This window comes from Cygnus olor, chromosome 4 (genome assembly GCF_009769625.2).
Source record: "Cygnus olor isolate bCygOlo1 chromosome 4, bCygOlo1.pri.v2, whole genome shotgun sequence".
Classification (NCBI taxonomy): domain Eukaryota; kingdom Metazoa; phylum Chordata; class Aves; order Anseriformes; family Anatidae; genus Cygnus; species Cygnus olor.
The window spans coordinates 68190265-68204851 of record NC_049172.1 but is presented as its reverse complement, the minus strand read 5'-3'; the positions used below and the strand labels follow the sequence as shown (position 1 = coordinate 68204851).

General features: G+C 41.0%; 1 protein-coding gene across 15 annotated transcripts in view; it reads left to right on the top strand.

Moving 5' to 3' along the window:
- The window catches only part of ADD1 (adducin 1), a 60702-nt gene that overhangs the window by 12959 nt on the left and 33156 nt on the right, over positions 1–14587 (top strand). The window contains exon 1 of one of the 15 annotated variants that reach the window (XM_040554625.1): positions 7339–7641. The exons of 12 other annotated variants lie outside the window; for them this stretch is intronic. The gene's annotated coding sequence lies outside the window, so the exon portion shown is untranslated. Of the gene's footprint in view, positions 1–7338; positions 7642–10899; positions 11103–14587 lie in introns of those variants that run through there. 2 more of the 15 variants (XM_040554621.1, XM_040554619.1) reach the window with 2 other exon arrangements.

Sequence of the window (14587 nt, the reverse complement as noted above, 5' to 3'; positions counted from 1 at the left end):
GCAGTGTTACCTATACATAATAAATTTGCAATAAGGGTATATGGTGCAATGACCAGATAATGGACTGTTCAGATTCTGTTATCATTAATTTCTTTTGATATTATTATTAGAGATCTATAAAACTGGAACAAATGAAGTTTGTGGTGACAGGATTGTACAGGTTGCTTGCGACTAGAAAAGAGCAGGAAGTTGAGGCTGACACAGAAAGATCGGGGTAAGGATGATAACACTTGAAATGAGAATAATTTCAGTGAGTGAGGTACTGCTCGTGTGTCACTGAACAACTTCATAAAACCATCTGATTTTTTTTTTTAGCGATGTTTATAAAGGTGCATCAGGTTAAAGGGAAGAAAAATTATTTGAAGTATTTCCTGTTCCATTGTTAGCTGATAGATCCCTGAAATTCTGTGGTGAGATCTGGAACCCATAGGAAATAATGCAGTGGGCAAATACAAGTCAGGAGAGAAAGTCAAGTTTGGTTTAGTTCAGAGAAGACAGATGAGAAAAATAAATTGATACCGTAAGGGCAGAAACAGCTTTAAAAATCTGGATTACATTACACAGAGGATTTTCACTATGATTTTTACAGATAATATATTTCAAACACTGTTTTTATGAAGTCACATTCTGTATTAGCCCATGGGACTTGCTGCAATGAGGTGTTGTTACATTCAAGGGTTTAACACAGTGCAAACTAAGGTTACACGTTTTATATCAGTTTTACGAAGAATGTTAAAATACAACGTATGTATTTTTTTCATGGTCTAAAGCAGAAATCAAAAAACCACGGCAGATGAGTGTGAGTGTTAGGCTGTTATTAAAACTGCAGGACTGGCCATGGGTAATCAGGATGTTTGAAAAGTTAAATCACCCGTTTGCCTGAATTTGGCAATTTCTGCCCTCTTAGACAAAGTTTTGGTCTCTTCCTTATGAAATTGGCGCGGCTGGAAATAATAGCGGGCAGTTGGCTAAGTTAGCAGCAGGCTTAATGCTTAAGCACTACAAGTGGAAGGCTTGTATTTGTTTGTAACAAAACCAAAATAAGTTTGAAGCTAATAATTTCTGGGCTCAAGGTAGCTGAAGTTGAATGACCTGTACAAACTGTCTCTTGTGGAGGGCTTCTGGGAGAGATGTGATAGAAGATACTGGTGTCTTGGCAGGTAATGTTTTCATGTTAAAAATGGGACAGTAAATGTAATTTATCATGTGTACAAGTCATTTTTATAGAATTTCTGTTGGATTTCCTAAGCTTCATTGAATGCTCTGTTACTGAGCAGCTCTGAAGCGGGAATTGCTTGTGGCTTAGTACACATTTAAGGATACGGACATGTTGGACCCTGTGGAAATCAGGTGTACCTATGGGTAGGAGCTTCTCCTAACTGGCTCCGATTGTGAGTTTGGGTCAGGGGCTTGTTCACAAGTTGCCCACCATGCTGTGATACCCAGCTCACGCAAGGAGTTGTCGGCTCAGAGTAAGGTCAAGGAAGAGTTTGAAAATAAGCATGCTCCTGAGAAAGCGTGATATACTTTAAAAAAATAAAATCAATATGGAAACAAAGATTTGTGTAGGTGTTTCTGCGTTTAAAATAATGCTGTTTTAAAACAAATGTCACAGTACGGCTCTAGTGTAAGTGATTGGTTTCATTTCACACAGTTGTTTTCACTCTCCTCGGAAAGCTGCTCATCAGCTTTTTAGGTTTTTTTGAGACTCATTGGACTTCACATGGGCAGAAGCTTCTGGCATGTGTCTGGCTGCGTGCTGTCAGGGCAATAGCTGGAAAAGCCAGGCGTAGAACCCCAGCTTGGAGTACTGCGTGCGTTTCCCTGGGTTTTGCAATTTCTGATGCGAGTAACCTTTCAATGAACCTGAAAGAGCGGTACATACATATTTCAGCAGTAAAATAGGGGCAGTAGGGTTGCTAGAAAAAGTTCATTTGACAGCTAGAGTGCAAATTATTCACAGTCATTGTCTGACTCCCAGCTGATTTGACACCTGCGTATTGTTGATGTTCACTGGTTGAACTTGAATTTCTGTTCCTAGGATTATAAGCCCCATGCTGGCTAGGTGTGATTTTTAGGGCACAATGGGGAAGATGTTTGGTTACAACTAGGTAAACAGGCAGGTGTGGGAAGGGCGTTTTTACTGTATTGTTAGAAGTCTTCCAGCTGTTGGTGGCAGGAGTGGTGTTGAAAGATAGAGGCCAGGCTGGATGGGTTTTTGGGCAACCTGGTCTAGTAGGAGGTGTCCTTGCCCATGGCAGGAGGCTGGAATTGGATGGGCTTTAAGGTCCCTTCCAACCCAAACCGTTCTGTGATAATGAGACATTCTGTCCATGGGTAGAAGAGGAGTCACTTGGATAGGGGTCTGAATAAAAATCAACAATAACATTATGGTGGTCAGTGGAGTTGTTTTTAAGCAACCAAAAATAAGACAGATGTGTAGAAACATGAATTTCTTACCATTAATCTCCATATGTTTGTCATCTAAAACAATCCCTGTCTAAAGATGTTAGTCTTTATGGGGCATAGTGTTGAGTTTCATCTAGAACCATGGGTATATGTCGAACAGGAACCTTTCATGTTCACAATGGGACCTGAATTCAGCAAACAGAATGCCCAGTTGAGTTTTGTTCTCTTGGGTTTGGTAATGGTTGTAGTTGAGTTTTGTAAAATGGCGTATACCCATGCAAAACTCCTGGGACCTTTGGATGTTTCAGCTGCTAAGGGTCAGTGTACAACTCTGTCTTGCCGTCATGTTGGGGGCTGAGCTCTGAGAGAGCAATTCTTGGTGCTTGGGACTGGTTCTCTGAAAGCTGCCAGCACGGAAACTGCTGTCAGTCCCAAAGGGTCTCGGTCTGGGTGTTTGGAACCAGAGCCCTCGTGTAACTGCTGCCAGCTTGGCTTCTTGAGCGAAGGCAGACGTTACGAATGGGTTGCTATGTAAGCAGCAGAGCAGAGTATGAGCTGGTTTGCCTACTTACTAGATGGTGGTGTGTGAGGCTCTACAGCCACTGCAGTAATCGAGCCAGTATCAGGCTTGCTTTCATCCTTATCCTCATGCAGTGAAAACAATCTCTTTTTTGCCACAGTTCGTGCGTGTTCTTTCTGTACCTTGGTTGTTCTTTACTTGGTTGAATCTTCGGTTGAGTGATGTAACCATATGGAGATTAAAACGATCCTTGTTCAAAAACAGAGAAATAGTCCTAGGAAAGGAGTGAGAGTGCTCAGGCTTCCTGAAATGATGAAGCCTGGGCTTCTGCAGGTGCTTGTGTTTGTGACTCTGGAGGTAACTTTGCTAGAATGGCCCCTACCCCTGTGTTGGCATGATACACAGTAACCGGAGAAACTGGATTACTGCACTTCTCCCCAGATGTAATTCTGAAACCCCAAAGAGCAAAGTAAATACTTTGCCACATCTCTCTCTCTCTCTCTCATGGTTTCCACCTGATAGTGACAATCTCAGCTGGAAGATAAAGCAACATTATGCAGACTCAGGACTTCATGCAGCCGCGCTCCATTGTGCAATAGTTGCTTGGCGAGGGAGACAGCATGATGAGGAAGACTGTTTGCTCGGGGTGTTTCTTCTGTTGCCGTGGGGGTGTGCTTTGACCCTTGAGGTTCACCCAGGAGTAGGAAACATGACTGCATAATTTTGGGGTGGGGAGCACACTCACGCTCCCCTGGGAAAAAGAAAAACAGAAATGAGTTGCTCCTAAAATAGAGTTGATGAGGGTGTCTTGACATCTTGTTTCCTCGTGTGGAACAAATGGCAATCTAATACAGGAAAATGAGTTCCAGTAAGATGTTTGTCCATGCTTAACACGTCTTTAATCTTTAGATTAAAGCTGTTAAGACCATCCTGAGACAGAAAAAAAAAAAAAAAAACATGCTCTTGGATTTGGAAACTTCATCCCATTTTGGAATGAACTCTGTCTTGCTGTCACTTCTAATACTTTTCTGAAGACGGTGTTAACATCCCTCTTAGAGGATATGAGCATTTTCAATGATGCTCAGAAATGTTCGGTTCAGGGTGGATGAAGAACAATGCAAACCACTTTGTCTGTCTTCCCAAACTTTCTCATTTGCATGAAGGAATTAGAAATGTCTGATTCACCTCCTTGTAAAGGAGCGTTTTGAATTTAAATAAGCTTGGCTGTTAGCTGACTTGGAAATAGGATGACGATACATACCAAAGACTCGCATTTCAGATCAGTTTTCATGTGGAAGTGCTATTAAAAAGCCTTACATGGAATGTGTACTTCAAAATTCAACTTAGATTTGCGTTCTCCAAATTCTGGACATGTTAGAAAGTTTACTACAGCAAGATACTCAGACTGGTGTTCTCAGAGAAGTATAAATTTTAAAGTATGTGAGATTGTGTCATGTTGATGTGCAGTTTATGGTATCTGAAACAAAGCTATTTGTTTCCTTCTGCATCTAGGCTTTTGAAATTCCATGCAGTTTTACTGTACCGAAGACTAAGTTGGCCTCAGAATTGATGAGGATTTCTGGCCTTCCCTTGCTGCCCCAGCAAAACCTGGAAGTGGTTTAAAAGAACTGGGGAGTGCCTCTGGTGAACGTGCATGAGAAACTCATGAACATTTACCTGCCTGATCTCAACCTACGTGAAATCTCCAGCGTTCATACTAGCCTCAACCTCATTTGGGTGCTTTGATTTGCCCTCTTTTATCTTAAGCAAGTAACACACCCGTCAGCAATGCCTGTGCTGCTTCCCTACCAAGCCTGTTGGTTCCAGTGTAATGCTGCACACACTTTAATCGCTGTAGTAATTCCTGAGTTACTTGAGTTCTCTGCCAGAAAATGGCTGAATGAAATGGCTGAATTCACACACGTCATGCATATTCAGGTGGTTCTTCCTGAAGATCTCAACCTGCCAGTCTCATAAAGTAGGATTTTCTTTTTTTCTTGGGGGCATTTGCTGCAGGATCTCCAACGTTAATAGCTGTATTAATCATGAACTGAGACATGCTGTTCCTTGGTGTCTCACAGCTCTGTTGCCAAATGGTGGCACGCTGTTACTTAGCCTCTTCGTCCTTCTCAGCCTTCCAGAGCAGCTACAGTAATGGCCTATAACTTTCTTAGTGTTGATTTTTTTTTTTATTGGAGTTTATTACATAATGTTGAGTAGCATGCTTGAGTTTGATGATGTCATTGCTTCGCAAATCCTCTAATAAAAGTGGGATATTGTATAAAAAAGATGTTTTAGTGTACCTCTAATTCAGATGTAAATTGCATGTTGAAGGATAAGCTCTTAAAAAACCAAAAGTGCGTGTGTGTATGTCAAATTCTCTGCAAATTGAATTAGTACTGTTGATTGATAGGGAAGTTAAATTTTTTTCAAGTCTGTGTAACTTAAAGCAGGGGTTTAGAACAACAGGAGAATTAGGAAATGGGATTTCTTAGCATAAGAAAATAGATATTATTTATTACACTCTAATGTTCATGGCACTATTCTTTATTGTAATAAGTAGGGACCATGCTAATACTTTATTTCAGCCTTGAAAGCAAAACTGATATGCTTATGGGATTTTAGCTTGGCCTTGCCTTAATAAGAACCTCTTGTCTTTCAATCAGGATGTGTAAGAGCTTATGTAACTGCTGTTATTGAGGTTTAATAACTTCTGGTGAGTGAAGAAGTTGGACTAGAATATTTTTGATTTTGCAATCCTTTTTCTGCAGAACTGTTCTATAAATCTCTAGATTCTTTGTGTCTATGCGATCAGAATCAACAGTAAATCAGAATCTGCTAATTCACGTGCTTGGTTTTTAGAATTCTAAATATTTCATAGACTTCCTTATTTAAAAAAAAAAAACCTTTTGTATTTGTGTACTTATTCAAATTTAAGTCACGTCTCCAAATTAGATGCATCATGATTTAAAACCCCACAGAATCTATTCCTCTCCCCTTCTTTGAAAATTCCAGTTTGGGCCTCTTAATGACAGTAAGAGTAAACTCTAAATTTTTCTTAACATACTGTATTTTCCATGCAAGAGGCAAAATTGAGAAGTATGCCTGAGGGGTTTTGCTCAAAAATGTCCGTAGGTAATTGGGCGGGTCTGTGGGCTGTTACTGTGTTAATGAGTTTGCGTACCCAAACTATGGAGTATATAACAGACTGTAAGACAGCTCTAGTTGCTGTGGCTGAATTGAGTCCTTGGAAGGCAGTGCACTTAAATTTGAGCTGACATTATCAATATTTAAAACGAAAATGGGCTCCATGACCTGGTCTTTTTTGTTATATCTGATCACTTTAAAGGTTTATCCCAGGAGGTCTTTTGTTCCGGGGGCAGTCAAAGGATTCTTCATTCTGGTTTGTGAGAGGCTTTCAGGCTTTAACCAGAAATTATTTAAAACAAACAAACAAGCAATAAACTACCCACACCACGAAATAACTCTCGTTTGAATGAAGTGAAATCTTGGCTGCAGTAAGTCCAGAGCCATGTTTCCTCTGTATGCTGAGGGGAGATGACTGTACCTACTGTTCTCTCTCCCATAAATAAATAAATAAAGATGCGAGATGTAATCTAACTATCCCGTTAAAAGTTATTTTTGCAGAACAGTTCAAAAGGCTAAATGCCATTCTTCTGCTTGTTGCCAGCACAGTTCAGAAATCTCATTCCCCACTATTCAGCCTATATGAAAATAGCTGGATCCTGCCCAAAATGGGGCCACTTAGCCTGAGCATTGCTGCACTTCAGTTGATCCCTTATGCATCATAACACTGATATTTCAGATGTGAATATTTCCAGTCACTGAAATTTATCGTGTTTTTAAGACGTCAGGGAAGTACTTACATTCCTCTGCAGAAATGGGTTTTGTGTTTTTTGTTATTCGTAAAAGCTCTTGTTATTCACAGGGCTTTGTGAAAGCGTAAGTTCTGGGTGTTTCAACAGTGCTGGATGGCTGCAGTCACTTAAATTTTAAAACCGAGATTTCCTCTTTTATATCTAGGATAGCATTGGCTGTGTGGGTGGGGAGTGTTGGTTTGCTTTCTTTCTCCAAGACACTGATCTGACATACCCATTTTCAAAATTAACAAACATTTTTGTACAGGTAGGTTTTTGTGTCTCATTTTCGAATGTCCACCCTCCTTTGCTTAGAGAAAAACAAAAAAGGAGTAGGACTGGATGGGTAATACCACTGGAAGATATTCCTTGTAAAACCTTATAGGAAAAGTGCCACAAGGCTGCTGCCCTCATCCTGTGTAGCAGAGGGGCCTTGGTCATTTTGGTTATTTTTCTGAACCTTCAGGTCAGCGGAAAATCTGGAGGGAGGAAGAAGGCTGTTCCTTCCCTTTGTCTTTGCACCTAGGGCACTTGCAGTGAGCTCGCAACTCGCACCGTGTCCTGCGTTCAAATGAGCCCTTGAGCCTGCTGCCCTCTCACAAAGCTGCTTATGAGCTCCGTGCTTCTCCTGCAGCGCTGCAGCCGCTCCTCTGCGGCAGGGGAGAGCCTCTGCTCTGTATCAGAAGAATCCCCAAGTTATTGATGGACAGTAGCATCAAGGACAAGGTTTTGCTAGGTCCGGTGCTGGATCTTGGTTCTTTCTAAAGCTTCTGGTGCCATGGCTGCATCTCCTCGAACTCGCTGCTTGGCGGAGTAGCAGTAGCTTGGTCGCGGGTGAGTTGCACCTCTCTGTAAGCAGGGGGCTTTTCTTCCTGGTGGGTGCATTGAATGCCACTAGCAAGTCGGAGATCTTCATCTGGGGTTTGTTGGGAGGTTCTGATTTCAAATGTGTGTGTGAAAATGGTAGAATTTTTTAACCCAATTTTATTACATTGGCAAATCAAATATCTTGTTTTTGTTTCAACCAATTTCAGCTGTTTCACTGAGAAACTGCTGTATGCTTTGTGTTTTCAACAAACACATCTTTGGAATTTGAAGCCTAACAGATTTATAACTTCAGCTTGAGACCAGTGTTCATTCTGGCGTCAGACGTGCTGATCAGTTTGTCTCAGGCTTTTTAAGTACTCAGTAGATCAAGCCGGGGCCCTGCCCTTGGGAAAGCTGCTGCTCTGATTTGACCTGTGCTCAAAAATCTGAGGGCGTTGGCTTACTGGTGAATTTAATACGAGGCTTGGGAAGTGCATGTGGGTTCACAGAAACCTAAAAATAAGCAGTATTTGGGTTAAACCTCTTTATTTGGATGGGCTCGTGAGCCTGATGGCAGAAGTAAACATGCAGTAGTTTCCTGGTGTTGCCACCATCCACCAATACTAATAGTGGAAAATATTTGAATTTACATTGTTTTGGCTTCAGATGTTTCCTGCACGATTAGAAGATGAAAAAAAAATTGGGAAAAATACCTGTCACCACTGCTTCTGTTCACCAAATTTTATAGCTTTGTCAGTGAGCCATACAGAGGCCTTGTGTCTAGTGCAACTCCATTTATTCTACACGCTGTTAAACATAAGACAGATGTTAAAAAATAAAGTAACCTAAGGAATTTCCTTTCAGTGAACTAAACTGCTAAATGCATTGAAGCAGACAGTGAGGTGTTGAGGAGTGCGCATAGTTTTGGTCGCTGAAGCTTGTTAGGTAAGTTGAGCCTGAATTATTCTGATGGGGGATTTGCTCCTCATGTTGCAGAAGATCATTTAAAAAAAAAAAAAAAAAAAATACCTATCGGATCTGATAGAAAGTTTGTCCTGCTTGCCAGTCTGATCAGTCCTGAGCATAGGAGAAGGATTAAGGAGGATTTTTGGTACCGTCTCTGAGTACTTGTGCCTTCTGTCTGACATTCAGCCTCCAGCTGTCACCAACCTACCATCAGAGGAAGGTGCTATTTAAAAAAAAAAAAAAAAAAAAAAGTGGTGCTGGAAGTGCTTTGGAAGCTGCAAATAACACGAGCATATTGTGCGTGTGGGAACTGTATTTTTTCCCAAAGCCTAAGAAAGAAAGCAGATTCATCGATTTCCGAACCAGACGGGACTTCGATCTCAGCACAGGCATAGTAAAAGGTATTCTGGAAGCTAGATGAAAGCTTGCATTTTAAAAAGGGTTGGAAAGCGAAGTTATTGATGCAGTATTCCGGTGTATGTGGTTAGGGAGCTTCATCTTGATTCAAGGCTGAATGTGCATGATGCTTGCTCTTAAGCATTTAAATCTTGAGCAAAATCTTAACCAAACAGGTCAAGCCACTCATCTTTCTAAATTAGTCTTTTACCCTCTAGATCCTTTTTGTAGCCCTTGACCTCAGTAGTAGTTCATGGCCTCTTTGAGGTCTGTGTAGGAGGGAGGACTAGAAATAATGTCCTAGTAGCATTCTTCTTTCCTTGAAGGTAAGGGATGCTACTCTTGGTTTACAGCAAGCCACCTGGCCACAGCATTATCTTTGCAACTCCTAGTAGTGACTTATGATAGCTCCTGAATGCAGATCTTGCCTTCTCAGCGCCGAGTAATTCTGCCTTGATTTTTACTTGGGTTATATTCCTTTGCATTAGCTGGGTTCAGTTGAGTTTTGTGGTATTATACTCTTAATTAGCTAATTCTCTGTGGCTTTTGCTTGAGCAGCTTCTTCAAATTAGAACTCAGGTTTTCAGCATAAAGCTGCTAATAGCCACACAGCGTTGTTCGGCAGCATGCCATTCGTTTGGGATGGCGGATAAGGTAATGCTGGCCCTACTCTGGGAGCAGGTGGAGCTGGTCAGTCACTAAGAAGCGGGGTGAAATGTCCTGGGTAGCTTGTCTGCTTCCATCCAGAGAATCCCATATCACACGTGACTACATTGTTAGGGTTTAATATCAAAATGGCCATCAAGAGCCAAAGGGGAGGGTAGCCAGTGGTTTCACCACTGGTTTTTCCTCTTTTCTTTGAAATGACCGAATTATGTTTTCTGAGCAGATACCTTGAACTTGCAGAACTTAGAAGTAATTAAACAATATTCCAGCTGAATCTGCCCACCCAAATTCTGGCATAAATTTGAGGTGGCCTTATGGCACTTCAGGAGAGCTAGGTGACATCTGGAATGTGGAACCAGATGCACACGGTGCCCTGCTTTACCTGTGGCTTCTGCACTGTGCTCTTAACAGCCCAGAAAACCTGATTATCAGCCAGATGCCAAAAGCAGGTTCTGATGTTGTGTTTCTTAAATTACATAATTACCAGGCTGTTTTTTTTTTTGACAGACTGTAGGTTGCTGTTCCTGTCTGAAATAGGGGTTATTTTCCTTTATGCTCAGGATACCAGTTAAGGGAAGACTTGTAATACAAAGTATATGGTCATAATAAAATGTTTCTTATTTATCATCATTGGTTCTTTAAACAAAGGAAAGTTGAAACGTTTTTGGCAATGCAAAAGCTATTTGATATTTTATATGGTAAAAGGCCTGCAACTATCTGTCATCATGATAATTCTGTTAAATAGATTCTTACCCTTCATAAATATTTTGTCTGTAGATTTCTGGTTTTATTGTTTGTTCTAAACCATTTGGAGAGGTTGCTTTTAATGTAAATGTTGGAAATAATAAGGAATTTTGATAGCCATCAGTAGAGAAGGTAATACTGTGTTTAAAAAATATATATGTTCTCTGGTTTGTATGGTTTGAGGTCTCAAGCTCATCCAAATTAACTTTTTCCAGTTCTGTAACGTAACCTTGTGATCACTCACTGCCTACTGTCCTAGTCCTCTGATTTCATTTTTTTGGAGAAGGGGGAAAATTTGAACTAATTGCAAAAAATAAAGGACAAAGTAGATGCTTTTCAAGTAAGTTTTTTTGTAACTCGGTCTAATTTTTTCTTTGCCTTTTCTCTAACCCTGCTTGTTTCTTGAACTGCTGTTACAGATTCTATGGCACGATGTTACCAATATGAAATAGAAATGCAGTACTTTTAGTGAAATAAGCTCATAGTTGTTTTTTCTCTCTGTTTAAAGAGTCCAGTACTTAACTCGCAGCATCTCTCTTGGTAAGCAAGCTGATGGTGCCTTCACTGAGTACAAGATAAAGAAGTGTTCCTTTTTGTGAACTAGTCTCTTCCTGTATGAAAACAAAGAGCAGGGGAAACTTTGAAGATGCATGAGCTGGGAACGTTTGGTTCAAAAGGAAAAAGAAAAAGAAGAATCTGGTTGTTCATGATGTAAAGTACGTTGTCTGTTAAGTAGTACAGTCATGATTTACTTTCTTTGTTTGTAGACTTCCTAAGTCAGTGCCAACTTCTCCTTTTAAAAGTTCAGTAGGAAACATTTGAAATGGAAAGAACAAACCCAATGTCATCGGTGCCAAAATGTTCTTACTGAAAATGAAGGAAACTGTAGTGCAAATAATGAATAATGTATTTCCCTATTAGCCAGTGGTCATAATTTTTTCAAGGAGCAAGATGAAATTTTATTCTAAAGTAAAGGAAACTTGGGAAAATAAAAATCCAAAATCCAGAAAGTACCAGAATATTGGGTGCTGGGAACAAAAATCTGCCCTTTTTTTTTTTTTTTTTTTTTTTTTATAGATACCAAATGATTTTCTGGGGATGGGCGCTCTGCTCCCCTGCTGCCTCCCCACCGTTCGGTGTCCAGGGGCCTCGCTGCCTGCAGCAGCACATCCCCGTGTTCCCTCCTGTCACCTCCCCGCTCCGTCCCACAGCCCTGTGCCATCCCCCAGCCTCCCTTTTCTGGGCTGTAAACACACTCCTCACACTTCTGTCCCCATCTCCTCGTACCCAACACAGAGCTCTCTCCCCGTACCAGCACACTACCTGTCTTAACGTTGCTTTCAGCGAAGTTGTACTCCACAAGGACTGCTGCTTGCGCAAAAGTCAAGAAAACGGGTTTGTTATTCTAACTTGTCCCTTCTGCAGGAACTTCTTGTCAAAGCTTGTTTCCCTTTGGTAGGTCTCTGGGGCATAGTTCTGGCATGAGAGGAGATAAGTTGTTGAAAAAAGGGGATACAAAGCAAATTACTATATTGCTGTCAAAATAGGTCTCTCAAGCTGTGTGTGCTGGGAATGGGCTCCTTCAGTTTTTGTTGTCAGTTTGTTGCCTGAAATTGTAAGGGCTGCTCTCAGCTGAGCAGTGTGCTGCTGATCTGTTTCACACTTCTGCACAAGCTCCCATCCGTACGTTTTGTTCACATGGCATTTCGTACATAGGACTTGGAAGCCACCGAGAAGGGAACAGGATTTTGGTGGATTTTTTTGTTTCTGTTCTCTGAAATTACTTGATTCTGCAAGGTTTTGATCAGATAACTCTCCTAGACTTTAAAAACAACAACAAAATCCACACCCTACAGTTATTTCTTTTTTTTTTTTGGGGGGGGTGGTTCTCTTTTACTTCTTGCATGTGCTGTCTTAGAGCTGGCAGTATTTTTGAAAATTTCTTAGAAGTGTTCTGGGTTCCCTTGTCATCTTGACACAACCTCCTCCTTGCTTCTCTGAGTGTATTTTTATTCTGAATCAGCCTCAGCAGACTTGAAGCTGCGTTGGTGTGAAGAGGTGTGGTCTGTCCCTTGGTGGCAGCGAGCCCTTAGATTAGGTCGAGTCCCAGCCAACTGCAGCCTAAAGCAAAAATTCTTTTCCTCTGGGTGTGGAGGAGCAAAAAATAACCAATTGCAATTGCAGTTTGTGATTGGGGGAGTTTAGGAAATGGCAAAAAAAGACAAAACAAACAAACAAACAAACAAAAAAACAACCTTCACAATACTCCCACCGCAAGAACAAAAACCCACCAACCTTTAAGCGACTGCAGCATCGTTTCCTCCAAGAAATATGGTTAGCTGCTCCTTTCCCAACTTCCAGGAATTACATGAATTTAATGTTTGTTTTAAAGTTTTAAATGTGTTTCTGAACGACAGTGAGATCTCATCCCAAATCTACTATGGCTTTGAAAATTGTTTTATGTATTTTTTTTAGATGTAAGGTGTTGTTTTTTTATGTGCCCTTCAGTTATAGTAGATTCTAATCGGCTGTTACTCAGTGTCTTACCAATTTAATTAGTTAACTAAATGTGCATCATTTAATTCTCCTTATTGAGTATTGGGGAATGAAAGCTGTTTAAAAGGTTGAGATATTTTTCTTCTTTCTGCATGTTAACAGAATCCATTTTGTGCTGTTCGTTTTGTAAAGCTTTCTTCTCTTGTTTAAATTAAGCTCCCTAACACTGCTTCCTCTTAGGTGCATTGCAATGGAACTTTCATGGGTTATAAGATAATTTGGAAGGATAAAAGTAATCCTAAGTATTAATAATTTCAGCCTCTTGTCATAAACACTGCTCATTATCTGCAAGTGCACTGTACTTTTTATAAAGCTGTTTTCCAAACAAGAATGATTTCACAACCAGCCTGTGTATAGCACACATGTGCACATGCACACACTGATGATAAATACCATGTGCTGTGAGTTGGCTTGGTGCTTCTCATTTGATGCAGTGTGTGTTTGAAGTCTGTAGTGTTTATGTACGTGCCTATTAGAAGAATGGGTCTAATTGCTTCAGTTATTGTAAGCTGTGATGTGAATTTCATGGATTTCTTTCCCCAGCTATGGATGCTGCTTCCTCTGATAAGTCTCTCTGTTTGAAAGTCGCTGCTCCCAAAAGGAGGGCTTTGTACGCGCTTACATCTTGCAGCCGCGGCTTTTCAGTTAAGGGTGTGGTTTCACTGACACCGTTACGTTAGAGAAGGCTCTCGCATTAAAAACAGTTATTGTGGCAAGAAGTCCATTGGCATTGCAGTTCCTTACTTCCCAGCGTGTGCTCAGCTCAACTGTTGAGATTCATTTTATTTATGGTTTGTGTCTTACTAAAGTTCTTACGGGAGAGTCCATCTTGCCTTACTCTCAAAGGGACTCAGAGGAAATTAATAAATAAATTTTGATAGCTTGTGTAAAATGTCCAACAGGTCTGTTTCTAATGCAAAACCCTTTATCAGCAGCAGCAGTTGACAGACATGGAAATTGACAATTACTGTTAAAGTTATGTTAAAACAGTTGACTGCAAGACCACACGGAGGGGTGGGATGCCGTTAATTGTAAGTATCTGTAGAACTCAGCTATGGAACGGAGATTTAACCTCAGTTATGGAAGGACCACTTAACATTAAACACTGAATTTCCTGTTAAATTACTGCCACTAGCTAGTGCTGAAACAGTAAGAGCTTTCCAGGACCTTCTCAAATGCCATTTTAGACAAGGTGAAGGAGTAACACAGCTTTAGCAAGGTGCTGTGGTCCTATTTTGGTATCGCCTGTGCAAGGCTGTTGGGACCAGCTCCTTTCCAGTGTGAGAGTAAAGAGCAGCAGCCTTGCCCGGGCACCACTTCTGACCTCTCTTACTGTGTGTGGTGAGCAGCGGGTGGTGAGGTGCGAGCTGTGGTTTTGCAACAACAACAACACAAAAAAAAGGTCATAGAAGATTAGAACTGATAATAGAACTCGAGGGGTTGTAGGAAGTGGTGGTGGCTCTTTGGAAGCCATTCTGGGTGCAAAAGGACAACTGGCACAGACGGGAGGTTGTGCAGGGGAGCAGGATGTGGAGGGTGGGTGCTGGGGACCTGGAGCTGGCAAAGGAGGGGTGGCTGCTTGCTTACAACTTTGCCTGTCTAAAAATTCCTGCATCCAAGTCCTCAAAAGGCTTTTTGTCTGGAT